Here is a 16868-nt window from a genome sequence, read left to right as displayed (position 1 = left end):
CATCTACCTTGGTATCCTTTTCTTCTCCACTGATACCTCAGACCAGCAACAGCCTCACCCTCAAAGTTTGCTGTGTTCACATCTAGCCCAGGTCTGCATTTCCCTTACATCAAGTTGCATGTTTTTGCTTAGCTATAGCCAGAGGTCTGTTTCTCCCTCCAGACCACCAAAAGTCTGTTCCATTTTGTGGGGAAGTCTCTCAGGTACCAAGCAGGTACAAAAGTATGACCTGTTTTTTTAAAGGCACCTGGCAGAACCTGAAACATCAGGCATAGAAAAATATTTCTAGCATTGGTCATCTCTCCTGAATTTCTCCCACACCATGAAATGGAAAGTGTTCTCTCTGCAGAGTTACTCAGAAAAAAATCAACCTAGATTCAGCTCTGTTTTCTAACAAATCAGGCTTGACATCTGGGAAATTAAAATCACCCATAAGGACAAAGGCAGTTTTAAACAGCATTTATATTTGTCAGAAATACTGAAAGTCTTAAGGGTAGACACTTCATTTTATTCACCCTGAAACAGAGATGCTAAGAAGTATCACCCGAGGTAGGAATGAACGCAGGTACACAAGGTCCCTAACCCAAGAATCTTAAGGAGGTACATGGAGGTTGCAGAAAGTCCATTTCAGAGATTAAATTTTAAACTTCTACTAACTGCAAAAAAATGTTCAATGTTAGTCTTCAAATTTAAAGTGAATGGGTGCATGCTGAGGTGTACGATGATGCAACGGTAGATTAGAAAAAAGGGTTAATGAGGAATTGTCTAATTACAAATGTAAGTAATGTAAAAAATACATCAGAAGAAAGTAGGGAACAATTTCAGTCTGTGGCATGCTTTGATTTAAAAATAGCTGATTCCAGCAAACTACCTGATTCAGTCACTTACCCAAGGGAAAAAACTCGACTTTTCAGGAAATACGTAGCATTACTGAATGACTGATATTTGAAAAAAATGATTATGAACTGTTTGTCTGAAGGAGATTTTGTAGTGGGAGATTGAGCAGAGCTCAAGCCTCAGTAGTCTGGTATTAAGATCAAAAGTCTGTCTTCAAATTCTGTCACTGTCCTGAGTTTCTTAAAACTTGTGGAATTTATCATGGCCTTAGATGCAGCAATGGAAAGAACATTTTCCTGTGTAAACGGATTTGGACAGAGTTTGGAAAACTGCTGAACACAGGGTTTTCTGGGACTGGGCTTAAGGTTAAAGTCAAAGTAAAAAAATACATTAAAAATTTTCTTATTTGATTCAAAACAGCCAAGACACATAAGAGTAGAATCCAATAGTCTAAACAATAACAATATTAATGAAGTAGAGTTGTGTATTTTAAGACAGTGGAAATATACACTGGAGGGGAAAATACATGTCACAATAGGGAGCTTCTGCTTCTCTAAAACATTCCTTCGGAGAATTTCCCTTTGCTTTTCACGTGGTCTATTTCTCTCATCCAAGACAGAGACAAGCTCACAAAGTGTCAGAGCAAGCAGTGCTGTTCTGCACACAAAGCATGGCCTGGGCAATCCAGTGTGGGGCCGCAAGGAATTTCAGATCAGAAATCCTGCAGGGTGGTGTGGGGACTGCTGGCACGTGCTTTCCCTACACTGTTCAAACTCCTCCCCAGCCTGCTACTTCCAACAATTTCCCTAAGAAACCGTTTTCTGTAGCAAGGAAACACCACTGACCATTACTTATTTAAGGGAAAATAATCTGCCTTTTTGTTGGTAACCATAAAAATAAGGGCAATTGGGGGGGGGGGAAGGCAGTCACGTACCATGTCTGACACAGAGCCCTAATCTGTCACAGTCACCTGGGGTTGAGCTGTCTCCAAGCTCCAGCCACTCCTCACCATGGCATCTCAGGCTCTCAGAGGCAGCATCGGGAGCTGGTGCCGTTCCTTGGTGCACTGGTGCCAGAGGTGCTCCGAGACGGATGAAGCCCCAGCTGAAGCCGGGACGTGCAGCCTGGCGGTGCCACTGCCACTGCGGGACCCGGCTCACGCCCAGGGACACGCTGGGACAAGGGGCACATGCACTGCCCCATCCTCAGGGAGAAGCTCTGTGCACAGCAGGGTCAGGATCCCACCCCCGAACCGCCTGGCACCGCACCCTGACCGCGCCTGCTGCAGGCTCAGCCAGGTGAGAGGTGGGACGTGGCCATCGGAAAGGGACAGGGTGAAGGTTCAGTTTTGAATTAGAGGAGCCCTTTGCCACCTCCAGGCAGCCCCATGCTCCCAGTTGCCCCTGCGTTCGGGGCTGCCTGGCTGGTTGTGTCATGCGAGCAGCAGCCTGCACACATGTCAGATGTCATGCTCTATCTGATGAAGAGGTCTCTGCCTCGGGCTGTTTATATATGACCTACCAGAATTTCCTGCTGCATGATGAAATAATTAGGGGGCCCTCATGCAGGGAATAATGTTGCGAGTAGGTTGCAAAGGCATTACACACACAAAAAGAAAATCCTAAGCATTTTCCTTATCTATGATACAATCTTCCAAGGCTCCTTATATACATTCAACTTGTTTGTATTATTTCTTTTAAAGTTTTTCATGTAAATGCTAAATGAAGGCTTCAGAAAGTTCAGCAGTGGACTTTTCTTTATGCTTAGATTACATAGTGAGAATAGTGGCATAAGAAAACAGGAAAAAAGGGAGATTTATTTGTTTGTTTTAAATCAAGATTGCTTTTTGCATCTTAAGGTAGTGAACTCTAAACTGCAGATAGCTTAATAGAAGTTGATCCTGTCACCAGAAACAGCTTCATTTTTGTGGCTCTTCTTTTTTCTAATCAGTTTTAATTTGAAAGTGGTTTTATCCACAGAGATAACCCATATGTCCACAGATGCCCCATGTACTGATTGATCTCAGCCAACTCCCCTTCCAGTTCACTATACCAAGGGGATCATATCCTGGGCTGCAGTCTGGAACAGCATCCCTGGGACTATCAAACTTAGAAATCTGAAGTTTCAAACCTCACGTATGCTGAACACATCCAAGGCAGCTGAACTGGGCAATTCTGCTGGCTGGCAGCAGTGGAGAAACCAGACCAGCTGGAGCTTGGCAAAGAGCTCTGTCCAGAAATATCCCCAAAGTGGAGATCCCCCCCAGCCACTTGCCCCTGCCAGGGCTGTGCCAGAACCCCAGCTCCTGCCCTGCAGCTGGAGCACAGGTGAGCGGGATAGCTGATGGCAGTGGACGTAGCTGGGCACTGTGGGCCTTCTAAAACTGCCCTGGGCCCTCACAAACCCAATTTCAATGAGGTTGACACATCTGAGGAACCACTGGAAGTCATCTTAAAGGAGAAAGTTTGTTGCATCTTCTGCATTGGGGTACATTGCCTGGAGAGGCCTGTGGAGATGCTCAAACCTCAGCCTGGTGCAGCTGACTCTGATCAGAGCGGACTGTTTCTCAATGAGAGGGGCAGTCCCCATGCCCCTCTCAACCACAGCTATCCTCTGATTCTGTGAAAATAGCAGCAAGATTGTTCATTAGTGTAAAAAAACTCTGATGTGCCTAGGAAGTCTTTCTGGATTCCCATTTAATTTGCACTTATTCTATTAACTACTTACAGTGCAGTGAAGAACATTACGCTATACACTCTCAGTTTGGATACAGACACACAGCTGTCACCCTCCCCTGCTGTTCTTATGCTGGTGTTGTCTCCTGCTGCTGCCAGACTCGAGACATTCTCTCCAGCCTTCTCAGAGCGATTACCTGCTTGGATAGATATTTTGTTTAGAAATGTAAATATTTTCTTTCTGGTTTTCCTGTTTCCAAGGCATATTACCAGACTTAGAAATGGCATTATCGTTGGTTTTGAGAAAACAAAAATATTAGATAGAACCTGTGGTTCAGATTAAGAAAATGAATGCAACTCAATTTTCAGATTGGCTGCATAACTCATAGCCAGTCGCCCAGCCTGGAATTTGACTCACTCATCTGGAGAGACCATGAGTTAGTGATAAGCATGTCATTAAATTTAATTTCCAGACAGTTAACCAAAAGGGGGTATTCTCAGAGAAATGCAGTAGGAAGCAAGGATATGCTGAAGAAATACCTAGACAGGATAAATTAATGTCAGATTTTTTTTTTAAATTCCTCTTATCACAAATCATAAAATAATTTTGATTGGAAGGAACCTTAGAAGGTGATCTAGTGACCTATACTCAAAGCAGGGACACTTCAAACCAGGTTTGACTGTCTCCAAGGATTGCAGCAGCCACCACATCATTTACCTTCACTGCTCAATCGTCCTCACAAAGCTGCTGCCTGAACCTCTGTGACTCACATCTACACAAAATGTCAGTAATAAACCTAACAAGAGGTAAATACACATTCCCATTAACAACTAGTATCAGCTGCTGACTAGCCAGCCCCTGTGGGGGCACAGTGAGAACACCTCAGGTTCTCAGTAAGGTGCAGACAGTATTTATGGACCTGATCACTACATATCTTTTCCTTCTGGTCTCTTGACTTCCTATCAACTCTTCAACTTTGACCTTTGGTGCATCATTGTACTGGTTTTGGATGGACTAGAGTTAGTTTTCTTCAGAGAAGCTTGTGCTGTCCTATATTTTGGATTTGTGAGCAAGACAGTGCAGATAACACAGCCATGTTGTAGCTCCTGCTGAGCAGCACTTGCACAGCACCAAGGGCTGTTCTGCTCCTCACTCTGCCATGCCAGCGAGCAGGCTGGGGATACTTGAGGAGCTGGGAGGGGACATGGCCAGGATGGCTGACCCCAGCTGACCCCAGGGGTATCTCACACCATACGGTGTCATGCTCAGCAGTAATAGCTGGCAGAAGGAGGAGGGAGACATTTGGAGTTATGGAGTTTGTCTTCCCAAGTAACTGCTATGCATGATGAAGCCCTGTTGTCCTGGGGGTTGTGGAATGCCTGCCTGCCCATGGGAAATGGGGAATGAGTTCTTTGTTTTGCTTTGCTTGTGCACGTGGCCTTCCTTTACCTATTAAACTGTCTTTATCTCAGCTCACATGTTTTCATACCTTCACCCTTTGGATTCTCTCCCCCTCTGCAGGGGATGAGCAAGCGGCTGTGGGGGCTTGGCTGCTACAGAGATTAAACCACAGCAATCATGATGGACCCCAGTGTAGAACAAATCAGGATGGGCCGTAATAATTTTTTTGCTTCTTATACAGCCTCAAAAAATGCATTAAGACCTACCAAAATTCTTTTCAGAGACCAAAATCCACATCTTCCAAATTGCTCAAACTGTTGCTACAAGTGTATCACATTACCAGACTTCTCTTAATTCAAATTATCTCAAATAACTGGAAATAGGATAACAGGTGACCAAATCTTGTAAGAATTTTCACCATGATGACCATCTATATTTTCATGGCAGGAAAACTGGATCCATGCTTTTATTAGAAGACGGCATGAAAAAGAAATTCACGTTTCGCAAATACCAAAAACTATATATGTCACTATTCTACAGACACAGAATATAAATCCATGTCTAAATTATCGTTGCCTTCCTATGGCTATTTAGGCTATTTATGGCTATTCAGCAGTCTTCCTTTACCCATCTCCTTCTCTAAATGGATCCTGTCTTTCACTAAGCAACAGCTGAGGCACAATAAATAGATATTTGTTTAAGTGTGGTGTCCCTGCAGGTATCAGTTCACATTAACACTTCTGAAGTTAGGTTTGTACATAGCTCTGCTAACAGTACCAAGGAAATCCACCTGAAAGGTTGGAATAAAACAACATTTCCTTGATCTTAGTCCTCCATTCGGCTCACTATTTAATAGCTTCTTTAGCTCTATCAAGGAGATAGAGCCTCACTTGTTCAGCATCATTAAAATCACACAAGTAGCGAACATCAGCTGATGCTCTGGGCGGGAGCACATGACAGGCAGGGGTGCATCCCACATCAAGAGCAGCAGCATTCTGCCCTCTGAACTAGACAGCAATGTATTCCAGTGTGCTGCTATCACAAAGAACACACTGCCAGCTCAATTTAAGTTCCTTATTCTCAATGCACCTTCAAGAAAGAACAAAAAGACAACAAGAGAAGGAAATTTCTGCTGCTCATGTATTTGAAGACTACAACCATAACAGACATCAAGCCACCTATCGTTACGGCCAGGACCCCCTCGACAGCAGCCATTTCTCTCTGTAAGGGAAAATCAGCAATGATACGTGATGATGGAAGGCACTGCCTTCCTCAAGGGCCAATTTAGCACAGCAGGGGAAAAGTAGCTCAGGCAATATGCATCTCAAAGCAGGAGAAAAATTAAAGGCAGGAAGAGGAAGAGTGGCTTTGGAAGGGAGAGTAGCAGATGAAAGCAGCAGAGTAACCATGGAAAGGATAACCATGACAAGGGCAGTGGCTAAAGAGGAGCCGATTCAGTCCTTGCAGTTTGTTAGTGTATAGGATATCTGGACTGAGAAAACTGGGACATGACAAGCAGAATTGGAGCCTGGAGAAGTGCAAGTTTACCAGAACAGCTTCTGCTTTGTTCAGTGGTTTTCTACCAATAGGTGAAAAGCCTGTAAGAAGCCAACATCTGCATGTCAGGTACCTTGCAGTAGGATTGCAGTGCTGCTGCTCTTGCTGTGCACCAACTTCATCACCCAACTCTGAGTGCTGCATGAGTGGAAATAAACAGGAGCTGCTTCTGCCCCAGCATGCCTGTCCCTGAACCCAGCCCAGGTGAGGATGTTTTCCTGGCTGTCCCTCTGCCTCTCTCACCCATGCTTGGCACAGCCCCTTCCACACAGCCCCACCCCCTTCCTGCCTCACCTGAGTTCAGCACCATGGTTCCCAGCTACCAAGAGCATCCTCACCCCATCCCACCCGTGTGCACCCACAGCATCACATGCTGCTGGGGCGGCACCATGCTAGTAGATCCCAGTCCTGTAGGACCTTAGGCAAGTCTTTAATCACCCTACATCTCTGTTTCTTCCTCCATTAAATTTTACTGACTGACCTCACAGAGCTGGGAAGAAAAATTATTAAATTAAGAGTATATTAAAAGTTGTGGGGAATTCCTTTCACAGCTGTTTGCTGCCAGAGCTGTCTCTTAAAAAATTTATAAGCTCTAGAAGTGCTGTTATTTGGATAAAGTATTTGTTGAATGACCCCTATCTTTTGACCTTTTATTTTTTCCCAACATCAAAGTTACAACTTCTGCCTAAATGTGCATATTAAATCAAAATCCAGTAATGGGAGTGTAAAGGAACAACTCCTTATACAAATTAAATATGATCATTGAAATTGATATATGTAACACTAATTTTTCACCTGTTGTGCTCCATCCTTCAACCCAAAACTTTCATTAACTAAAACTCAGGACTCTCTTTCAAAGTGGTTATGGATTTAGGCAGTCCATTTGTACACGGACTTCCACATGTTCTGTAGGTGAGGGACACAAAGTAGAGACAAGCCCGTTTTCACAGGTTCACAGGAAATTTTGTTTTGGGTGGTCCACTAGATCTCATATATTTGAGGGATAACAGTGAAATGTTCTTGGTGTGAAAGGACTCTAGTCTAGGGGAAACCTGAACTCCCTTGCTCCCTGCCCCTGTGATTTCCGTGATTGATTATATATATATCCTCATCTTAGTTTTAAGCTATTCTTAGTTTGTTTCATGTACAATATTTCTAAGCCCTTTCCTGATAATCATTTTATTCCCTTGTCTTCCTTTTATTTGGCAACAGCTGAGCTGGCACCAAGCCCAAAGCCTGGTAAATGACAAATCACTACCAGATGAAGCTGTGAGTTTTACACAGAGCATTTCCTCCAGCCACTGAATACTTTGAGGTCCAATAATATTACCAAACTGGCTGAGAATTACACCAAGAGCAAGCTTTACATGAAGGCCTCGCAGTTACAGAAAACCGGACTAATTCTCCAAGCAGTGAATCAAATAACTGGGCTAATGAAACCCCAGAAGCAGCGATAGAAATGCAAACACTTAGCGGGGCCCCCAGGCAGGGTTTAACACTTGCTGCCTCACCTGGGAGCAGGAAAGGCCCTTTGTTCCCCAGGAGAGACGGCAGCCACAGACAGAAATGCTCCACAAGAAGCAGTAATCCCCCTTGCATCCTCCCCTGTCCCCATTACAGCTCAGGAGATGTGCCAGGTTACCTCCCTGCGGAGGGGTTCAGAGGATGTGGTGCTTTCCCAACAGGGCACAGAAAGCTGCCCGGCAATCCAGTGTTTTGGCCAGAAAGGAAATCAGCAGCAGAACTTACTGCTGCTGACACCCATGATAAATCCTTCTCTGCAGAATGCATCCCCTCAGAGGGTGAGCAAAGTGGGGTGAAGTTGAGATGGGGAAGAACATTGTTTCTCCTCGGTACCCTCCAAGCAGACCAACAATTCCTTTTTCTTGGGTGTCCTCCCTGCAGACCCTGTGAACCCATCACTGAAGCCATGGGGTACAAAATGTGAATGCTTTCCTGAACCTTGTTTCACCCTCCCTAGGCTGATGCCGCAGAACATCATTTTTTGTTACCCAGAATTATCAGACAAGAACTGAAGCACACCACCTTGCAAAAAGGTTTCCTCATCTTTTGCTAGGTAGTTTTGGTTTTAGTCAAGGCTGTGGCACTCACAGTACCCTTGGAGCTCATGCACAGAGGTTTATTGCTTTCTCTAGTGGTACCAACAGTGGCCTGAACTTCTGTGTGTAGTAATTATACTGGAGATACAGAATGAGTCAGTGTGTGTAAACCAACACTATTCTGAGTCACACAGCATAGGCTGGACAGCACCTGGCTGCGGACATAGCCAAAAGATGTAAAGTGAAGCCATCAGCACCCACAGCTCCCAAGCACGCAGGGCAGGGACCCCAGCACTGCCACGGCAGCAGCTGCTAGGTGGAGGTGAGGGAAGCTTCAAAGGGTTAAGTCCACACAATACTCTCCTGTCTCAGGGGTGGAACACAGTCCGGGAGAGGCCTGTCAGCCTTCATTGGCCACAGGTAATGGTACAGAGCAATTTCTTCTGATAATGTCACCGGAAGAGGAAATCCTGCAGACTAAACTCATTAAGGTCTGCGGGGAACATGGTGAGGGGCTCTTTCTGCAGAACAGAGGACCATAGGCTGGGTTTGTCTGAGTGGGGGAGCATCTCTCATAGCACACAGATGGAAAGCTCTTGGGGATTTCAAATACCCCTCTTTGCGATGTGTCAGCCTTAAAGCCTAGGTTTTCACTTTTGAGTCAAAACTCACCCCTCCTTCCAAAAAGCAGCCTCCTAAGGGAAAACAAAAACAACCAAAGGGAGATGGCAGATTGATGCTCGAAAGCTAGTAATTTAGAGGCATTTGAACAACTTCTCTTCATTGGCACTCTTGTGTCAAGCATGATCCTATATTTCCATAAGTACTTGCTCCAGAGGCCGTTAAGGATTTGAATCAAGACTGATAATGCCTTGAAGCTGAGACTGAAGGGCAGCAGCATCTGACAAAAACAAGCACTGAGACACATCCCTTGCAAGGCACCTGAGGCAGCACAGATTTTAGCACACAGCTCTCCTCATGAATCCACAGGTCTGGAGTAAGTCCCTTGTGGCGCAGGCAGGAGGGGGCACCACGACACGGGTACTAACACGAGGCTCAGACACTCCCTGCAGCCAGTGACCTGGACAGTTTCATGCTTCTTGGGGAGTTCTGTCTGGGTCACCACACTCCTGCTAGCAGCAGCAGCAATGCCTTTTGAGCATTTGTAAACCATTGAGGATCTAGTCAAATTGGGGGGGAAAAAAAACACAAAAAAACCCCACCACAGCCACATCTAACACATAACCCACCACCAGGAGCTGGGAGAGTGGCTGTGCCCTTCCTGCACAAAGTGCTGTGCCAATGCCCTTGTTCGTTGAGCTCTGGGTCACTCACGCTCCCTAGAGCTGTTTAAATCACCCACAAATGGTCCTGGCAACACCCTTTGCTCGCCTGATTGGCTGCCAAGAGCCACCCAGTTCGGGCTGTGCTCTTATACTCTTTCACTCAGCATATCTAAAATGTCAGCATAACCATATCTTAGCAGACAAACATATGTATTTCATCTGAGTACATGCATACTTCCACGAGAAACCTGAAATCTGCAGAGAGAAACCCAATCCTGCGGTCATTACTCAGGCTGAAGGCAGCAGGCACTTTGACACAGTGAGGATCATGGGATTGTTACAGGAACAGGGCTGGAATCTGCTTTTTAAACACAGACCTTCTACACTTGTCATCACTAAACACAAAAGTAGCTTTTGCATCCAAAACTGTAACACATTATATGAACTAAACCATTTGTCTGAGGCCTTTCTCAGAAATGAAATTAAGAGGAGTCTGAACTATCTGAAAATGCAATAAATTGAATGACTGTGCCTCCAGTCTGGGAGGGGTGGTTTTACCCAAAATTGGTCTGCTCTGTGCAGAGAAAGTCAAAAAGCCTCGAAGTATCCCAGAGGACAAGTTCTGCACAGCCAACTAAACCAGTGATGGTTTCTCTGCAGATCAGGACTAACACACACTGAGGGCAGCAGCTATGCAGCCCTGTGGTGCAGTGTCACACCCCCCTTTCTCTCCATGAATGGAGCCGCTCCCCCAGGCCACACGCTGGCTCTTGCTGCTCTGTGCACACAAGTAGCCCCTGGGGGCTGGCACCCTCAGCTCCAGCCTCCCCCAGGCCCCCTCCCACCCTGCCCAGTCCCAGCCTGCCATGGGCATAGGTGTGGATCTCACCAGCACACAGGCAGGACAGTGTGGATCACCTCAGCCAGGCCACTGCAACATGCCCTGGGTATTAGAGCACATTTTCCATTCAGAACTGTGGAACAGGATATTGTGCTAAACATCCCATCTTCAAATACCCACCTAGCAGGTAAGTGACTGACACGGCAGAAACCTTCATTAGAAGCACCATGAGCTGCCCACGCATAGATGATGTCCTGTGCTGATGGCAGCATGCCCAGCCCATCCCTGTCAAATAGGCTCATTGTCTTCACCCTGAGCAAGACAAGCCACATGTGGGGCCAGCAGGGACTAGATTATCCTTTTTCAGATGCGCATGGCAGATTGCTGAACTCTTGCACAAGGTATACAGACACTATTGCTGGGCCTCGTGGTTTCAGATTGCAGGGCAGAGCTCTGAACAGACAGTGAGAAATGGAGTACCAAACCTGCTCTTCAATGCACGTGTCTTTATATCATCTATCCCCATGACTGTTTATTAGTGTTGCAAACTGCACGTCTATAACCTTAAAATAACCCCTGCCTCCAGCATGCCAATTGCAGAGGAAGATATTACACCTATAACTGCATCCATTAGTCTTTCAAGGCTTCCCTAAAATAACTGGGTTTATTTGGGAACTTAAACGGAAAGAAGCATAGGTATGTAGCCCAGAACATATTTATACCATCACTTCTGTGCACTGAGTTGGTCTAATTCTGTTTCCTTCTTCATTCCTGACCACGGACTTTCAAGTCCTTTGCATCAGATCCAGAGCCTGTCCTTTTGCCCAGATATTACCTCACATCTAAAACAACAGAAAGAGGGTCATAAACAGACAAATCCTGCACCACTGTGACCCACAGGCTCTCAGCATAGGAGGACAGCGCTTCAGGTGACCCTGGAAAAAGTGAGAGTTCTTCTGTCTGCTGGACCAAGCTAGAAGGAGCCTCCTGGCCTTAATGTGCACCTGGCTAAAGACTGGCACAAACCCTGATAAATACACTTTGTGGGAGCAGCTGATCTCAACTGATCTGAAATGAATTATGAACTTTCTGTTGTCAGAAACTGTATAACTATTCTCTGAAAGTGAGGCAGAAGGAATGACTTGCCTCATGCCCTGTGACAAAGTGAGAGATGTTGTGGCCAATGAAACAGCAAAGATGCACTTGCAGAGCAGGTTGCACTACACTAACAACTCTTGGTATCAAAATGCAGTGGGCAAAAACAAGTCCATTTGCCAAACCAAACTGGTGAAAACATACTTGGTTCTTAATTTTCATTTATAGTAAAAATACAGTCTCTACAAACCCTAAGAAAAGACAGCAGAGCTAGAAAGAAGGGATGCTCCTGCTGCACTGAGCAGAACTTCTTTAGTGATATGAACTGCAGAGAAAGCAGGATCCAGAATATAGGTAGTGTGATTTCTTAAGACTGACCCTGAAAATAAATTCTATTTCTCTTACATACCTATTTTAAAACATATTTTTTCTACTTAAATAAAAGTGTTACTGGATTTGAGGTCTTAATTATATAATTAGTAACAACAGCAAATTAAAATGAATTAATCCCGTTCTAATTTATTTTGCTTGCAGTGTTAAATAAGTACACAAAACACAATTAAGTAATTTTAAGTCCTCTCTTTAAATCCTAATCATAAATTGCTAAGTCTAGATAAAATCAAAACAAAACAAAGGTTATTTTTATTTTGTATGAGCTGAGAAAGGTGTAGGGTGCACGGTCCCCACTGATTCCAAGGTAAATTCTTCCACTGCTTCTTAGGATTTCTGGCTAGGAACCTGCTCAGTAATTTCAGGACTGTGCAAAGATGATTACACAAGATATGCTACTTAGAATAATTAGTGCAAGAAAGCTTTAACTACAACGTACAATATACAGAAAGACATTAGCCTAAGGATGGGGAAGGTCTGACATTTGCTAAAAAAAGAGAAAGACAGAAATGTTCTGTTGACCTGACACCTCTCTCATGTTTGGTGTTGACACTTCTGCAAGGCACCTCACCCCCAGGCAGTCTACTTTGTTCATTTTTAAGCACCCACATGGAACCCAGACTTACATCTCTATCTAAGGCATTGCACATGCCCCGGCAGCAATCAGACACGGGGCCCACAGATCCCATTTGAGGGTCAAAGCACTCACTCGGAAGACACCAGCCAAAGCCAGACGTGAGCACTGCTGTGATCAGAGCAGCGGCTGTGCTGCGGGGCCGGGGCTGGTGCCCAGCACAGCGGCAGGGAGGGGCTCTGGCCGTGCAGGGGGGGCCGGGACTGCACCGCGCGTGGACACACAGGAGGGATGCGCTGAGCTGCCCACAATGTGACAGCACCAGAGGGCTGAGCTTCGGCACATCTCTTCCCATCACACGCCATATCACGTGAACGTGACAACTAGAGGTCCAGGAGTTATTAATCCCTTTTAGGTCTTCCAAATTAGCCCACCTTCACACACACGCAGACACTGTAACTCCCTGCCCACTGATGTATATGTTCCACCTGTACCCATCGAGAGTCAAGACATAAGTCCTGGCCTAGAAGTCGTAACCCTGCCACAAAGCAGAAAAGAAACATAACAGGAAGCCAGTGATTTTCTCGATGGTCTAGATGCTCTCCCACCACCTTAATGCAGTTCATGAGTCTCTCATCTCCTTTTTCTACAAGTGGTGTCCAGACTTCTCTCTCTGCATGGGCGGACGAGCCTCTACCAGAAGGCAAATGTGAACTTGCACTGCCAGGTTGCTTCTGGAGCTTGACTGGAGCCAGAGCCTGAGGCTGCATGCAGCACAAACAAGAAGTCCAAGAAAGGGGGTCTGCCACATAGCTGGTAATGTTCAGCCAGTCTGAGCACCAGAGAAAAAGCGTTGCTCCCCTGGAATGCACCAAAGATATTAGCCACAATGTTAGCCACAAATTCTCCAGATGGCAAACAACAGCATAAATGAAATATTGCAGAGAGAGCTCTTACCTACTCCCAGGGCAGCAGGCAGTGAGAAAGGTACCTTGTCTGTCAGTTTGGCAAGCATATCAGTGAACTATGTCCTGTCAAAAAGTGTCATCACAGAACAGACCAGTCACCATCTTACTGCAGGGATGAGTCCTAGCTAGTGCCTTTGCCTGCTGTACAAGATTCATTTGTGGTTAGACAGGCACTGCACATTTGATAATTTCATGTCTCTGATGCACCAATAAACATTCTGAACCTACATTCACTTTCATTTGATATAGGAAGGGGTCTGTTTTACCAACACCTTCCTTGGTCTTTAGATGTAACAGCTGTCTGGTCAGACTCCATTCTTCTTGCATATCTCATCTACTCATACGAATGATAACTGAATAGCACACTTAAAGCTTCTAGCTCTGAATAGAATCCATATGTTCTCCTCTTGTCCCCCTGCAGAGATTTAGCTGTCTGAAATACTTGCTATGGGATTCCCATACTTGCTATGCATATCCTATTTTACACCAATATTCAGACGTGAAGCAGCATCATGGGAACACAGGGTGTGATCAACCATCAGTATGAAAATACCCCAAAACACTGGTATGAACTGCAGATACACCAAGTGGAATGCAGTGAAGGTGGGATTAACATAATTTCCATTTCTGAACTCTCTATGATTTTGTCTCACAAGAAAGTAAAGATTCCCACAGTAGAAACAACAAAAATTACTGCAGTGTATATAAGCAGGAAATAAGGCAGAGAGGGGCCCTGTCTCCCACTCTGCTTGCAGCCACATAGAAGGCAAAACGAGACAGACTCTGATGACCTCACAGCTGCTGCTGTGGCAGGCTCAAGGCAGGCAGGCATTCAGAAAGTTGTCTTTCCGTTTGCCAAAATCCTGGGCTCTAGCCCAAGAGGGCTCCACACATTGTGAGCCTTTCAGTGAGCAGGACAGGGAAGTGCAAGGGCTGCATTTTTATGGTGCTCTGGCTCAGCAAGCCAAGCATGGGACCACTGCATACTTTGTTTTGTAAACCTGCCTCTCAAAGCCATCAGGGGTTGATTGATGAGGATGTGAATATTTGGATATTTATAACGGAGAGGTAGAATACCGCCAATATTATAGTCTGTATAACCCTGATGGCAAGTCAGTGCTTTGCTGAATTCTAAGTTTTCTTTCATCCATCAGACCTTCTCTCCCAGAGAGTTAGAGAAATAATTCTTCTCTTGCTCAAGCACCGACATTCAGATAGTACCAAGGCACAGCAAAACATTAAATGATGAAGTGCTTCTTTATGTAAGGCTTTTTCCAGGTAATCAGCCAGAGCTGACTCATCTTTCAGTGTTTGCACATATTAAAACAAGCAGTTGCCTTTAAAACCTCCAGTGATTCCCTCTATCACTCTCTTCTCCTTCTGCAATCTCAACCTGAAGCAATGAACAGAATATTATCTTAGATCACCAGTAAAAAAAATTCATTTTCTGTCAGACTTTTGTTGTGGAGTACAAAAGGTACTGAGAGTTCCTACTGAGAGCATGGAGGCACCTGGGCCCCACAAAAGGGATGAGTAGTTTCGCGTAGAGCAGTGAGGTGAACAAGATTGCTCCTATATGTGCAACCAGGAAATTTAATATGCTCCTCAAGTAATCAGCCTCTTCTGTTACTTTTTTATTTCTTTTTTTAACATGGGCCTAGTGAAATATTTCCTTGCTGTCCTTCAAAAGCAAAGGCATGATAGCTGCTGATGGCAGCAACACTGGATCCAGATGTCCAACAATTATAACCAAGGTACCACAGAAAAATGATTTTTCCTAAAGCCAGCATGTGCTCACAGATGCATCTTAAATCATGACCAGTGTGTTTTCCTGTGTGAACAGGTTAGTTAAACTCAGAAAACAGCTCAAAACAAGCAGGTTAACGAAGAGAGTTGTGTTAAACTTAACATGACATTTCTCCCATCTTTCCCCTGCCCAGAAGCACTGGACTGCTTTCAAACACTAAAATCAAAAAAAAAAAAAAAAAAAAAAATAAAATATGTCTGGGCAGAAACACATGCTGTTCAGGCACTTCATTCTCCTCCAGAGCAACATCACTCTGGTACCAGGTAAAATTCTCCCAGATAGTTTTGTGAGTGTCAGTCAAGAGTTAATGTAACCATGTCAGTGTAAAAATTATAAACACCAAGAGGAATAAGATTTCTTGTTTCTACTTAAAACACTGCACTAAACACCTGCAGCCTCTGCACTTTCCAAAGAAATGTATTTTATTTCAGAGCATTACAGTAGCACTTTGTACACGCCAGTCATGAAACTGTAAATCTTGATTTACTTGTAGCCACATGCAAACATTTCAGCAATTGTAACCTGTGGGCAGCAAACCGGGATCTTGTTTCTGGAGGCTCACTGTGTTTTTCAGACCTGGTATGAATGAATCACCTTTTTTCATGAGCTCCCTTCCCAATTTGCTCACTTACTAAACAAAACATCTCTAGCTAGTTAGTCCCAAATGCACTCGGTTTTTAACAGACATTTTCATTTTCATACACACACTGAACACTTTATCAACATGTAAAGTCATAAATTAGCTGGGAAGACTTTGAAAGTTGAATCTGCCCTTGAACTCACATTGCCAAGAACAGTCAGTCATACTGATACGCCGAAAGGTGCACTGAGGGTGCAGTGAGGTGCTCATTGCAACATGCTCTGCGCAGTGTCACTGTCGTAAAACAACCAAAGCCGTTCATATCGCTGTGGAACAGCCCAAATTTCCAACGGTGGCCCGTGCTTAGGGAGACAGTAACATTCAAGTATCAGGGGTAGCAAACCACCTCGATTCCCCGTTTTTACCAAGCTAAGCACTACTTGAGGAGAAGTCCCTTGAACTCGTCTGCAACTAGGCTCTGAAAAACTGAAATCCAACGACTTAGAAATCCCTGGATAAGTGTAAAGCAAAAGCAAAGCACATTTCAAAGGCTGTGGCACGCTCAGTGCACGGTGTTTGCGTGAGGGGAGAAGACGTAGGACTGCATCCTGCAACCGGCTTAGCAGCGCACAACCCTGGACGCGAGAAAGAGGCGGGATTTGATCCCGAGGTAGAAAATACTATTTTTCTCTGAAAAGCATTTGCCGTTCTGTGAGGAGGGGAGCTGTAGTTCCTCACAAGCGGTGACTGCCTGGGCCCCCACGGCGGGCTGTGTCCGGCCCTTGGAGCACGGCTC

This window comes from Manacus vitellinus, unplaced genomic scaffold (genome assembly GCF_001715985.3).
Source record: "Manacus vitellinus isolate BGI_N305 unplaced genomic scaffold, ASM171598v3 scaffold_21_pilon, whole genome shotgun sequence".
Lineage (NCBI taxonomy): Eukaryota > Metazoa > Chordata > Aves > Passeriformes > Pipridae > Manacus > Manacus vitellinus.
This window is presented reverse-complemented; position numbering follows the sequence as displayed.